The 14,925-nt window shown below is 39.4% G+C and overlaps 1 protein-coding gene across 10 annotated transcripts in view; it reads right to left on the reverse strand.

Moving 5' to 3' along the window:
- Nucleotides 1-14,925, reverse strand: part of KDM6A (lysine demethylase 6A) — a 148,872-nt gene that overhangs the window by 132,403 nt on the left and 1,544 nt on the right. The window lies entirely within an intron of this gene.

Genomic DNA, 14,925 nt, shown 5'->3' on the forward strand with positions numbered 1-14,925 from the left:
GCAGCAGCTACCAGCACTCTAGCTGCGGAAGGGCTGGCTGTCCTCTACAGTTAAGGTATTAAGCAAAAAAAGTATGAGTTATGGTAGCAGTGATGTAACAAAAAGACTTTCCCTCGAGAGATGTTGTGAGCCTGACTGCTGACATGATCAAATGGAAGAACACTCATGTGCCTTAAGAAAATCGCTATGATTTATTTAGCAGTGCCATATTAAGCAGGAGCAATGGGCAGGAGGACACCAAGCAACAGTGGTATCCCAGCACACTGGGATGGCAAGCAAATCTCAAAGTAGGTTGTAAGGAAGCAGATCGGCAGGTAGGGGAAAACGAAAAACAAAAAATACCCAACTTTACAAAAAGCAGAGCAGGTGAACTTCCCAGAAAGCAGCCTTAAACTTGAACCATAGCAATGCTACAGGCAGCTACTCTCCAGTTGCAGAGGATGGCAAAAGGAACATTCAGCATACATAACATACGAAATGCAACAACATCACACTTTGAAGTCAGAGCTGAAGTTATGTCCATAAGTACAACAATTTCATTTCCCAGTTTTAAAAGTCTTGCTAGACCAGCCATGTAGGACAAAAGACAGCAAAGTTAACTGCATAAACTAACAATTTTTGCTGACAACACTGAATTTGCACGGCCAGGGGAAGGACAGAAGAAATAATCCTTTCTATTTCTATTTTTCTGTTTCTATCTAGAGAGATTGCATAAGGCAAAGCCATCACTAGCTAAAGGATACTAAGCAATTCTCAAGTACCCCCTGTCCCCCCAAGAACTGTGCTATAATTTCAAAACACTTACGGGTTGTGCACTCAAAATTCCTCCCCAAAAAGTTAGGCTTCTTTCATCTCCACAACTCATTTACAACCACTGGCACTCAGAGTCCATGTCTTTGTGTGCCAGATGTAACTAACCAGTCTGTTCCTACCTGACATACAGGTGTGCAGGTGGCACAGTGCCTTCTTCTGTCCTGTGATCTCCTTTCTTTCCTCCATTACACAGGCTGAATGAAGCAAAACCTTTTGTATTTCAGAGTATAGGTAAGAGCACACAATTAATGGGGACATTTAAGTTCAAAAGTGGGCTACTTCCCAAAGCCTTGGGAGATCTCCTTCCATTGTAAACAATAATTTTAAGCAAGTGAGAGATTAGCATACAGCTTATGATTTAATTATGCATGGCCCACGCTATACACTACCTCCAACCCCACTGCACAACTGGGATGTGCTGAGACACCTCCAGAAATACCACTGGGGCTCAATTTCCTGTGTTAGAGGTCCCCACCCACAGCCAGCTCTGCCCTTTCTTTCCTCCTCCCATGCCAGTTACACACTTTTTGTTACTGTACATTCTGTACAGTAAATGTGGAGAGTAAGCTTCCTTAAGGGAAGGTGGAGATCTTCAACATTTTCAATATTACTAATTATTCCAAACTAATTTTTCTAACATTGATGAGTACGGGCCTCCCTTTCACCCACACCCATTTTATCACTACACACAAGCATGTGACCCACACCTCACACATCTTGACACTGACAGTGACAGAGGGCTTGGCACACAAACAACTTGAGATAAAGCTAGAAATGCTGGAGGGCAGAGAGGGGTGTAGGAAAAAAATGAAATGGTTAACTTGTTGGAGAGGTCAGGAGGTCAACATTATGCAAGCAATGGAGCCTTAAGCCCTAACGGCTATTACCCAGCCAAAGAAAAGATGACTTAACAGACCTACAGCTTCACTCAGGCAACTTCATGGGGACTTTTCTGTAGTAAATGTCAACTGGCAATGGAACCTTCACTCATCTCAGCTCAATTCCCCTAGCAAGTGGTACAGAATAGCACTTTCCAACAGGTATCCCTTCTCCAAAGTTCAGGGAATCTTTCTTTAAGCTCTACATGCCAAGAAAGAGATCCAACTGAAGGGGTAATCAAATGCCAAAATTTTTATATATGTGAAGGAAAAAAAAAAGTCCCACACTTCACTTTTAATGTGTATTTTAATGAAGGATATAACTTATCTTCAAACAAAGAGAAAATTATTCAGCAGTAACATTAATTCCTTATCTGACTGTGGAAGAAGAGGCAATACCACAGTATCTGCCCCTCTTGTTCAGCGTCTTCTAAACAAAATGGGAATCTGTTCTATTTAAACGCACTACCAACTTAGCTTACATTACCAAGTTACATAAATGTTGCATCATCTTCAAAACATATCTGTTTTTAATAATGTTCTCCTACCTGCAAATCTAAGCAACACTAGTCACTCCTCTCACACTGTGGATTTAATCGCCAACATCTGTTTTCCAGTATTTTGTCTAAACCAAGTTAAAAACAGGACAAATGTACTATCTTGTAATCAAAATGTAGATTGACACAGCAGTTTCAAAGCAAAGAATCTGCACAACAACAACAAAAAATCTTCACGACAACTGTGCAACACAACATACACTAAAAACACATTTCTCTTACATTATCATGTCATGATCCTGGTGTGGAAGCTTCACATATGCTAAGTGGAAACCTCATAACTTGTGATGCACCTTTTATGAAGGCTCTAATAAATGTTACAAGCTACCACTTTACAACAGTTTTCATCTAGAGAATCAGAGAGTGGCCTGGGTTGAAAAGGACCACAGTGATCATCCAGTTTCAACCTCCCTGCTATGTGCAGGGTCACCAACCACTGGGATTCTCCACACAACCAGGCTGCCCGAACCATAGTCAAATCCTGTGCAGTTGTTTCACAATACATTACACAGCTTTTCTGGTCTCTTGAGATAATAAGTAGCAAGACCCCATTGGCCTGGGCTCTAACTTACATTACTTGTAACAACATTTAAGGTTGACTGGAATTCTTTATTCTTTCGAAAACACACAAGATACTGAAAGTTGAAAATAATACAAGTAGTATCACAACAGCACGGAGAGCCACAGCTACAGACATCATCTCTGCTTTTAGAAAATCAGCTCTGCCCTTCCAAGCTGTTTGCCCATACACTAGGGTAAGAATAAAAAAGATAAATAAATAATAATCAAAGACCTTCCAACCAGGACAGCAACAGAGAGCTCTTACGCTTTTGAATCTGACACTGCACGTAACAGTGCAATGATGCTAACAGTAACTTGCATGTAGGGAATGCCAAGTTAGAGAAAATGCCAGCACAGCTGTTACAGCAGACTACTGCCCAACACAGATTCAATTGTGAACATAAACACAGGGGGGTTATAGGTATTTGATAATATGTCCACTCCAAAACTCGTGTACCAATGTACACAGGTACAAATAGATATTGCTCTTCAGTCAATGTTGGTTTTTTGTTGGTTTTTTTTTTCCAGTTTAATAAACTGGCAAACAAGGAGCTGAGCAAACAAGTAATCTGCTTATGAGAATGTAAGAATTAATCACTTTCAGCAGTGAAACGACAAAAATCCAGAAAGGTTCTACACTGCTATAGAAAAATTAGTGAAAAGAAGTCATGAGAGCAGAAGTGCTTTTTTTCCTCCTTTACAGTTGTCTGAAGCCCAACAGACCTCAAGCCAGTCATTAATGAATTGCTTTGAATCAGTTTGTTCCATTTTTGAGTTTTGATTCTGGAAGTGAAAAAGGCTCCAGGGAAAAAGCTGTGAAATGACCTGTGGTGAGACCTGGCTCCCTGCTTCAGTCAGTAAGTCTACAGATCTGCTTATCAGCTCCTCGTGAGGCACAATTTCCTGGTGTTAGAGAATTCCTACCTACTGGTGCTGGAGAAAAGAGTTAATGGACTGGAGCCAGAGCTTCACTATTAAGGAAGCTGCATTCTAATCTCCTTAACTAATATTAAAAAGCCAAGAAATTAAAATAATCTCCAAATATCAAAAAGCTTCCCCTAAAAGATCTCTGCTGCTTGCCTGGACAATCTAAAAAACCTTTTATTTCTATAAATAGAAATCAAAGCAGAGTGGTCAGGCAAAATCCAAGAGAGCTCTGGGAGTGCATTGCTGGGCCTTCTCAAGAAGCAAAGTTGTCCAAATGCGCACCTCAGTTCCACAGGTGCCACACATTCCCTGAATTCTGAGAGCTTCCTGCACACAACAGCTGTGCTGACCCATTCTCATTTTCTCAGGAACAAGATCATTTTCATCTAGAAATCATTCTAAAAAATCACCCCTTCCATCTAAGTAGCAAATGCTAATCTAAAGAGAAGGGCATGAGCTATGTCATTGTTTCAAACTACCAAGGACTTGGAATAATAAGTAATTAAAAGAAAGCAGTACAAAAGATTCTCTTCTCGCTGAATATAAAGGAGTCATCAATTTGCCCAAATTTTTGGCCATAACATAAGCAAGATCTAAGTTCACAACTGGCATCACTTGAAAACATCCTACCATTCAAAAGCAACAAACAAGCTGCCATAGAGGAACAGAATCAACTAACGATAAACTTAAGATGACAGCATTTTTACTGGCAGGGAATAAATAGATTGCAATATTCCAGCTCCAACTTTTTCCACACAGTTTTGGGTCCACCTATGTTCTCAGATTAACTGAAGACAACCTCCAACACATTGGGCACCAAAGCCCAATCTAACAGCCCTATCCCCATTGCATGCTATTATCTCAGGAATCTGTATACAACCTTCCACAGTTCCTCCAGCTACCCCAACCACATCTCTGCAACAGCTTTCTACATCACAACACAACTTTTGCTGTGCTTCCATTGCCTCTAACACAATGTGATCCTTTCCAGGTCCTGTTCAACCATTAGGACTACTAGCAAATTATTTATATCAAAGCAACTTCTTTAAAAAAAATGCCCCATATTGACACTATGGGTAGAAAAAAAAAATAATAGCAAAGATGGACGGTGTATAATTAATCCAAGAAAACCATCAAAACTAAAATTCTCTAGCACATGAACTTTCAAGTTAGGAGAGCCCATTTAAAGGTTGAAAATGAGACCTTACTCTGCTCATTAGTTAACACAGACTGTAATGGTCTTCTGTCATCTCATTCTACACAGGCACCAAAACTGATTTCTGCTGCAAACATAAGCCCCTCTAAATTCTCTCTACACGTAACCAAGAGAGGCACTGAAACCACTTAAACTACTCATTTCCTCCACACAGTAACTACAGTTAAGAAAGCCTCCATTACAATCCCAAAAGGTAACTCGCTATTTAAATTATGTGCGCTCTGATCTTAAGAGTGCATTTGAGGATTTTCACAGAGGTCACTTTCATAGCTGGCTCAGACATACATCTCTTTCATATCTGTTTTTGCCTTATACAAACTATTTACTTATTTCATCACCTCTTAAGCAAGGAATAGAAGAGTACGTGTTGTTCTGATTCAAAACTAGCTGAAAAACAACTTCTAATGAGATTTTCCAAATTTTTCTTTAAAGCTACATTCATCCTTTGAATCAAGGAAGGGAGAAATAATAACTAATTTCTCTCAGATTTCATAATTTTCCTGCTTTTTTAATTATTAAGACCACAAAAGCACTGTAAGCCCAATTTGCTTATCTTTTTTAAGAGGTAACATTTGAAATCAGATAATCCTTCATTGTGTTTCACAACGTATAAGCATTAATGAGATCAAAAATTCAAAGTTCTGGCCTTCCAACCATTAAAACCTTAGAGAAGTTAGAAGAATTTAAGAAGAAACAAACAACAACAAAAAAGAAAAAAACATAACACAGGTTTGTGCATCCCAAGGAAGACCAAGAATGCATTAAGTTTTAAGAAACACAGTGTTCTGTATCTTTAGACACCATATCTGCGAGCTGCCCAGAAGCTCTTTTATGGTTTACCAACCAATGCATTCAGTTTCCATACTTTATTCTTTCCAGTAACATTTCTTTTTCTTTCATACCAGTGACTGCTTATGGCACACTTTATAATGCTATGCAAAGGATGTCTCACATTTTTCTTACCCTTCACTTCATCCTGTACATTTTCTACACTTTGCAGCATTGAATTATACGTTACATCTCCTCTCCCTTACTCAGACTTTCAATTCCACATTTAAGACCATTTATTTCCCTTTTAAATTAACCGCCTATACCTTCCTCACTTGCTCAGCTTTCTCCACCCTTCAAATCTATAGGCAGGAAAACATGACACGAGGACAGACAGACACGTCAGTCCTCTTAGCCTTCATTTTCACCTTGAGAAAAAAAAGCAAAATCTATTGGTTTCCCAGCTCCTGCACTCCATTAGGTGGCAAGGGCAGAGGGAGGAAGGGAGGCAGCAGCAGAAAACAAAGGTTTGGACACTGCAGTCAGTGCTGCTGCTAAAGGAGCTGCTTCCTCTACCAGGCCTTAATCTTATTTCAAAAATGGGAGAATACAAGCGAACCTAAAGTACATAACTCTTCTTAGGCTTTCTCACACCCTTGCTAATCCTTCTTCAACTCCCTTCTGTCTATTCTGCTCCTGTTTACCTTGCTTGTGAAGTCATTTGAAGCAGGCAACATCACCATCAACAGCACAAATGCTACTCGAAGTCAGCAGTAACAGTTAGATGGTAGCCAGGATCAGTTTTCAGGTAATTGCTAGAAAAAAAATACTCTGATTTTCACTGCTTCCCAGCCACCCACATTTTGTCTGCATCACTTTATCACCTATTGCTTGGCTTCCTCATTTAACAACTATCCTTGTCAACCTCTCTTTCAGTTCTTTTGTCTTAGTTTCAGCTGGAATGCAATTGTGTTCTTCAGAGTGCCTGCTAAGATGCTGTGTTTTGGTTCTAGGAGAAAAACACTGTTGGTAACACACTGATGTTTATACTTGCTGCTGAGCACAACTGTACAGAGCCAAGGCTGTTTGCAGCAAAGGGCCTAAGGAGCTGAGAGGGAAGAGAATCAGGACAGCTGACTTGAACTGGCCAAAGGGATATTCCATAGCACAGGACATTATGGGGAAGGAGTTTTGAGCAGAGAGAGAGTTCAGTTCTCTCTTTTCCACTGTTTGTGGACTAGCTGGGCATTGGTGAGCAGGTGATGAGCAATTGCCTGTGCACCACTTGTACATGCGATACACATTTATACACGCACACAGCCATAACTATTATTCTTTTCCTTTTCTCTATCTTAGTTTTATCTCATCCCACAAGTTCTACCCTGTTTTTATTTTCCCCCAATTCTCTCCCCCATCCCACTGTATAGGGGGAGAGTGAGCAAACAACTCCGTGGTGCTGAGCCACCTGTAGGGTTAAACCACAATATCCTTTAACTGAAAATCTCTTCCTTTTATTGTAACACTATATTCTTTCCGAAAAGACTTTCCCAGAAGGACGTTTCATTTCTCTTCTTCCTCAAAAGCAAATGAAGACCTCATTTTCAGAAGGCATAGCTTCAAATACAGTTTATAAAGTATACAGCCTGGATCCTGCAGCATCTTTCCCCTGTTCAGAGCCACGTCGATAAAGACATTTAAAAAAAAAAAAAAAACTTTCACAAAACTTTTTCAGCTTTCTTCCGCAGTTCTGATCACACATATACTGCATTCTTTGCTGCTCAGATCAACTCAGATGTGAAACCGTCCTAGGTTTCATATTGGCAACTACCTTCACAAAATGCTAGGTCTTTCTTCACAGAGGGTAACGAAGCCAGGTCACCACACTCATTCCATCTTCCCTCCTCAGAAGGCATATACATAATCCCAGCAACTTGTGCTTCCCATAAGAAAACAAGGGACCAACCCTTTCTGCTTCAGCAACAATTCTGCAAATAACTTTTCCAGAAAGTGTCAGGTAAGCAGAACCCACAATAGATTCTCAGATCTTTCACAGTTAAAACAACCATGCATCCATTTTTGAGTCTGCAAAATAACCTGTACCGTTTACATTTTTTTTAACCTGAATCAATTTGCCAGCTTGGTTTATTGCACAGGCCCCAAAATGGTTTCACTAGCGCATATGAGAAGCAGCACAGGAACAGAAACACACAGATTAATTAAGAATTAAGATTCTGTTATCCGAAGGGAAAAATTAAAAAATAAAATTAAAAAAAAAAACCCACTACCTAAAGTCTTAAATTCCCTATTTCCCACTAAACACAAGTTTTACTTACTTACAAACAAGTTTTCAAATCACAAGATAATGAAAATAGTGCTCACATAAAAAGTTAAAATGGCAACCTCAACTTCAATGTAAGGAACATGATACCACAAAAGCAAAAAGATTGATGGGCTCCATTTTAGAAGCCATTACACTGGAACATTTGACTAATGCTAAAAATGATATCCCAAAACTGTTCAGAACTTTAGAATTCTCAAAATGCAACCCAAAAATTTAATGAAATGCATATTCACGATTCAGTCTGCTTTAGAACTTAATAACCGATCTATGAATAACTTTCCACAAAATACCATCATGAGAAAAGGAAATTACTTACAGCATTTTAACTGACAACAATTAATTTAAGAATATACCACAAAGGAAATTCAGCTATAGCTGTATAGTGTTCTAGCCGTAATTCAAGACACACTTTTAGTCACCCCCATTAAAAATACCCCTAATTATATATCTTAATTAAAGAAGCTTCTTCCATGAATGCTATATAGTAAATGCAAGAGCCATAAAGGAAGCTACTTTGTCAGAACCGCTCTGATGGTAATCCATGCATCCTTTCACACTCTGAAGTGAAAGTATCTGAGAAAGAATGTTCTTCACCTGCCAAACACACCTAAGGGACATTTGTTCATTAACATGGCGCTCTTATCTACACAGGGAACACTATTCTATTAAAAATATTATCTAGTATCAAGATTAATACCTGACTCACTCACTGCAAACACCTTACACACACCAGCTGATTTTGAAGGTGTACCATTCAGTAAACTCTACCCTCATGCAAACTCTGCCATATGTCACACAGTACTTTCAGTGGTATCAGCAGAACTAGTCTTGAAAGCAGGCTTCGAGCAGACCAGTCCAGAAAACACATTCCTCAGGAGAAATTACAGCTGCTAATGCAATTGCTTTATTATGCTTATCTGAGAACCAGGAAGATGTATAATAAAGTAAGAGAGAAGTTAAATACATCACAAGACTTCCCTGGTCTGACAAACTCAGATTAGACTTTCTCAAACGCAGTTCTTCTCCTTCCTCAGAAGGAACTGCACAAAACTTGACAGCCTCTGTATGGCTCCATACAGAACCACTGACTTGATCACTGTCTTTGTTCTTAACTACAGAGAAGTATTCTGCCACTGAACAGGGGAAAGCTGTTAGCAATTGTAGGCCACTGGAAGTTTAATAAGCATCACTTCCATCACTTCTAATGGTGAAGATACATTATTCAAACGTTGCATTCCAAACATCATAGCTGCAGGACCTCATCAACAAGGGAGATCCCAACAGAAAGTAACTAATATCAAAGCTATAGGGCAAACACAAGGTATATTTGAAACTAAGGGACTGACAGATGTACATGTAAACCTACCTACAGGCATTGAGAGTGAGCATAACAACAGGTCAGCTTCCGGAATCATATGAACAAACACTAAAATCTGTCCCCCTGCTCAACAGAGTATTCACAACTCATCCACTCAGTTCATTTCCGCAGAAACTCATCTAATTCCTTTAAGGGTTTTACACAACCATTTCAATTTTCATAAACTATGTATTTGTTTCCCTTCCATCTGCTGGAAATACTGACAAATCCCTGCTGCTGCCCAGGAAATACCAACAGCTGAGGACCAAGAACAGTATTTGCTCACCAACCATGAACAACTTGAAGCCTAGCTCTTGAACATGTAAAGCTGGAAACCAAAGCTTAATTTCTCCGCAGAATGGAAGCCTGTCTAATTCTCAATGGAATAAAGGAAAAGAAAAAGGAAAAAAAAAAAAAAGAATAAAAGTAGGCCATAGCATATAACTCTGGTACCAGAGTCCTGTAATAAATGCTAATCACTATAAAATAACTTCATAGCCATAAATATCTTCCATTTACTTCCCTTAGCTTTCCATCACTACACAAACACAATAAAAACAAAAGGTTCTACAAGCAGAACCTGCCCAAGTATTGAACATAATTCTCTTCTAAAACTATATGTAAAACAAACGTATGGTACAGTTCTTACATCACGCTTTCAACGTTTACCTACAATGATGTTATGATACCACTGTAATTAACATGTCCACTCCATCTATGACAGCGAATAGACAACCATAAAAGCTGGCAAGAGGCAGAGAGCTCCTGTGTTTCACAAGCAGGAAACCTTGAATACTACACATAGACAGAACACACACTTTGGACATTTCATTTCTGCATACGGTGTCCGATGTTACCCATATAGAGCTTTGAAAAACAGAGCCTACTATTACCATGAACCACAAAAAGATCAATGGAAGGATCTGAGTGGTTAAAGTATCAGAATGGAATTGAGTGTGGAAAAAAGTAGCCCCATCCCCACCATTAATTTTCCTCACAGTCTTTAAACAAGTAATCTATCACAACCCCTTTTCCTCAGCTGCTGAAACACAATAACAATTCCCCCTTCTTAGTTCCTGCTGCTTGCTTTGTCTATTTAATAATTAAGTCAGTAGGGCACAAACAGTCTTAAGTCTATGGATATGTATCAGTAGAAGGTCACTTAAGCCTTCAGAGACCAGCAGATTAGAACTTAGAGGCTGCCATTTGTAACAACGTTCATTCTATTAAAAAAAGCTACTGTAACAAAGAGAAATCTTATAGTGTGTTCCCTCACAAAAGCTTCTTGACGGAGGACATCATACTGAAATGGGCATGTTACTTTTCCCGCAATCTAACCACACTTCAAAGAAAACCGCGTTGTTTGAGGAGATTAATCCTTCCTTACCTTCTCTTTAATATATTAAAAGTACAACTGTAACTTCACTCACTTCCCTGTCCGCAGGAAGAAGTAACAACATTGCACTTTAAAATTATGAAATAGCCAAAATACTCAAGGTCTTAAGTTTGCAGCAATAAATTAAAAAAAAAAAAAAAAAAACCTACACAATTTTAAAGAAATATGCCTCAAACATCAGCTTTGGAAGTATGAAAACATTCCAAATAGCTCACACTTGAGCTGTCTAATGTCCGTTTGGAGAAATAAAAAAGTTATTTTTAATGCCAGATGCAGTACAAATGATGCAAGCATATAATTAAGTCTTAAGAACCAAGATAGATACATATCATGTGGGCTGTTTTAAGATAAGCAATTTCAAAATACAAACATAGTGCAACCATGAACTGCAGAATGCCGTCCATTACTTAATCAGATCCTAAAAACCCTTCATACAAACACTGAGCTCCAGCAGCATGCAGAAAAATACCGATCTTGAAGTCTGTGGTTCATTCCCAGCTATCCAATAGCTGCTCCAATTCTTACTTCAAATCTCCCAGCTTCCAAACACCCTCAAAAAGGGCTAGAAAACCAGCTGAGTCCATAACACAATTTGCAATAAGTTAACCGACTCAAACTTGTTCTGCTTTAACAGACAGTATGCCAGATAATTGGCAAATAATAAGAAATGTAAACCGTATTAAAAAAAAAACATAAAGGAACAGCTGAGACATAAATTTACAGAAACTGGAGAGGCTTTCCACTTCTCGGAATGGTTTGCAGATGTCTCATGGTACCAATTCCCAGTTTCTCAATTCCCAACACTGCCATTACATTAAGCAAACACTGTAATTATTTTAAAAGCAATTCTCCTTTGTTTTGATGAAAATAAATAGAGCCAAAATGTTTCCAAAATTGTTTAAAAAAAAAAAATAAAAACTTTACCTAGGCTGGTCTGCTGAAATGTTTTCCTGATCAATTATTTTTCAAGGAGCCTGGTACAATAAAAACTGAGGATATTTAATTAGAGATTAGTAGAAAATTAGCATCTATGTCAACACTGAAGGGACAAAGTCATTATATGATCATTCACACTGTCCAGAAGTGTTTTTAAGCAAGTAACACCTACAATTACAAGAAAAGTGAAAGAATGGTGTCACTGTGCACTTGTTTTGTACGCTAAATAAAAGCGCTGATAGTCACAGCTAATTTTGTCAACACATGTGACCTTTGCACAAAGGAAATTGCATTTTTTACATCAGGTGGAAGGCCTGCTAAACCACAGAAGGTAACAGAGACCCAGAACTGCTATTTTGTATCAATCTACTTCATTTCTCTTGGAACTGATTTCATAATCAATACTGTTAATTGAACATGCTTCAAATTTTGTCTATAGGGTACGACAAACTGATTCAAATCAATGAATAAGAATTTACAAATACCTAAAAACCAGTTACATCAACTGAAATCTGCATGGAAGTCAAAAAATCATAGCTTATGAAACAAAGGTTTGCCAGTGAAAAAAGTCCACTTTGACAAAACATCGGGATTAAAAAAAAAAAAAGACTAAAAAATAAAGAGAAAAAGCAAATCGTTTGCAGTTCATTCCCAATTTAACATACATTCCCCCCTCCCTGCGTAATTAAACCTCACCTCTTGTGAGAACTAACATCCTTCTGACAGAAAGAGACATCACAATACCAGCGAGTTTGGGTTGGTTTTTTTTGTTGTTTTTTTTTTGTGTGTGTGTTTTTTTTTTTTTTCCAATTTGTGTTTTGGCTCCTTCACGTTAACGTTGTTGTCAACTCCAGTGCACAGCTGTGTGCACTTTCACCTAAATGAGACAAGCTGCATTGGATTTGCAGAGTTTCGGCAGGCTCAAAAGGAGACATCACTTAATTCACCTCTTCCCTAGAATCACACTAGCTGCAAACTATTATCTTTCAAGCTCTTTTTCTGCAAAATAAACACAAAATGTTTCGACAACAGCAAATTCTATCCCTTTGTCATAATACTAACAGCACGTACACAATTACATAGAAGTTTGATTTTTTTTCTGGCTTATCACACATCAAATACATGGAGCAACAAAACCGTATTCCTGACCTTTAGACAGTATCTTCAATACTCCATAAATATTGTATAGATCTGATGTCATATCTGCTCTTTTGATCTGTTACACCCAGCAGCAGGACCCAGTTTAGTTCAGGGTGCTACAGTCATATATCCTATACAGCAAAACTACTGGTGGACTAAGGTGGACTCCAGTCCAGACCTGGAGAAGGAATAAAACCCACAGCCACATTAAAGCTCCGGACATGAAGCTTCCTTCATCCTTTGAAAAGATTCTGTATTTCTTACCGCTCGCTCTGCCAGGGTGTGGCTTTGTTAGACCACAGCTCCCACTGCTAAGGCTCCATGAGATCTCCTGGCTGGCCTGGAAGGACCTGAGCCAGCACACAGCATCCTGCCGAGGGAAACCCCCTAAGAACTGGAGCAGCACCTCACAGTGCTGAGACACCAAACTCAAGCCCTCACCAGAGCCCTCTCGCTAAACACAAGCTCAGGAAAAGAAGGGAGCAATTCCCTCCACACTCGCAAGCCGAGAAGAGAGCCTCCCAGGACTGGAACGCTACTCCTGCCACCCTATAACCACAGGCAACCAGGGAGCACTGCCAAAGAGGTGCTGCTTCGGCCTTCTGCTCAAAGGGTGCAGTAGCAAATGCACTGCTCTTGCAGTGTACGGAGCACTGATGCTTCTGCCTCTGTGAAGGATTCCTTTCAAAACATGACTCAGTGGCTTTCCTAGCTATTCCTGCACATACATCTTGCATTGCTTTCCAATGCACTGGCTCCAAGATTCTTAAATCAGTTATGATTTCATAATTATGGAGTTAGGGTCTTTGTTAGCTCCGTGCACAAAAAGAAAAATTTCATTACTATCACTGCAAAAGCCATTAATTAAGTGTACATATATATGTCTACACTTCCTACAATAAAAATGACCATTACATGAAATTTCAGTGGCCTACTAGATTAATTACTCCAAAACTTCCCTTCCACCACAAATATTACAGAACTTATAATGCTTCACACACACACACACAGAACTAAGTAATGAACATTTTATAAATAACAACTTTTTACTTACTGATAACAGTAACTGAAACATACACACATTCCCCAAAGGAAAAAAGCACAAATCTGAATCTTGAGCAAGCCATGAAATGCCTTTGAAAGATTTTTGCACTGCACAGTAACATTTTAATCCTTCTTACTTAGCCATCTCCTTCTCTCAGTGACAAGTTCCACAAAGAGCAAGCTCCATAAATTAGCGTGCAATTCATCAATGTCCAAAGCACTGTCAGAAAACAGAGCTGCAATATCAAAATATTTGCCAGTTTCAATTTGTGATGGCGTTGGGTTTTGTATTTGTGTTAATATTCACAGCATGGAATCATATGCCGATACAGCAAGAGGATGAGTGTTCCCAAAAATGTACTTTGAAAATATCAAAATGCCCAATAACTTCAGTTACCTGACACAGAGCGTAGACACAACTCAAATGTGTGGGGGGGAAAAAAAAAGGTGCTGTATTCAAAAAGGCCTCAAAAACTTCAATAACGTGCCGAACTGTGACCCGCACTGCTTCGTTTTACAGTACGTGAAACCCAACTGGAGGTAGAGATGCTGTGAGACAGGCAACCTCAACGATACCATGCCTTTATTTTCTGAGCAGCATCCTTAGGCTCTATCCCATGTGCGACTCCCTGCGACGTTTCCAGCAGCCTCGGCAGCACACAGGGATGAATCCCGGCCCATCACACTTAATGTACAGAACATAACTGCCGTGACACATCACTCCTCGACCTTTCTGATTTATTCGGAAAATAAATACCTGAATGAATAACTCCGAAAACCCAACCGAAGCAGCGTGGGTTTTTAAATGCAAACACAAAGAAGGTCGCACTCGGCTTCGCGTTCCTTCCTTCCACCCTCCCCCACGTCCTGACACCGAGCCTTTCCAATTAGGCCACAAACAAACACCCAAAGCCCAGCGAGGGCCCGGGCCGCCGCGGGGCCGCGACTTCGGCTAGAAATCCTCCACGTGTAAACGGCAGCGCAGAGGCCG

The sequence above is a fragment of the Lagopus muta genome, chromosome 1 (assembly GCF_023343835.1).
Source record: "Lagopus muta isolate bLagMut1 chromosome 1, bLagMut1 primary, whole genome shotgun sequence".
Taxonomy (NCBI): domain Eukaryota; kingdom Metazoa; phylum Chordata; class Aves; order Galliformes; family Phasianidae; genus Lagopus; species Lagopus muta.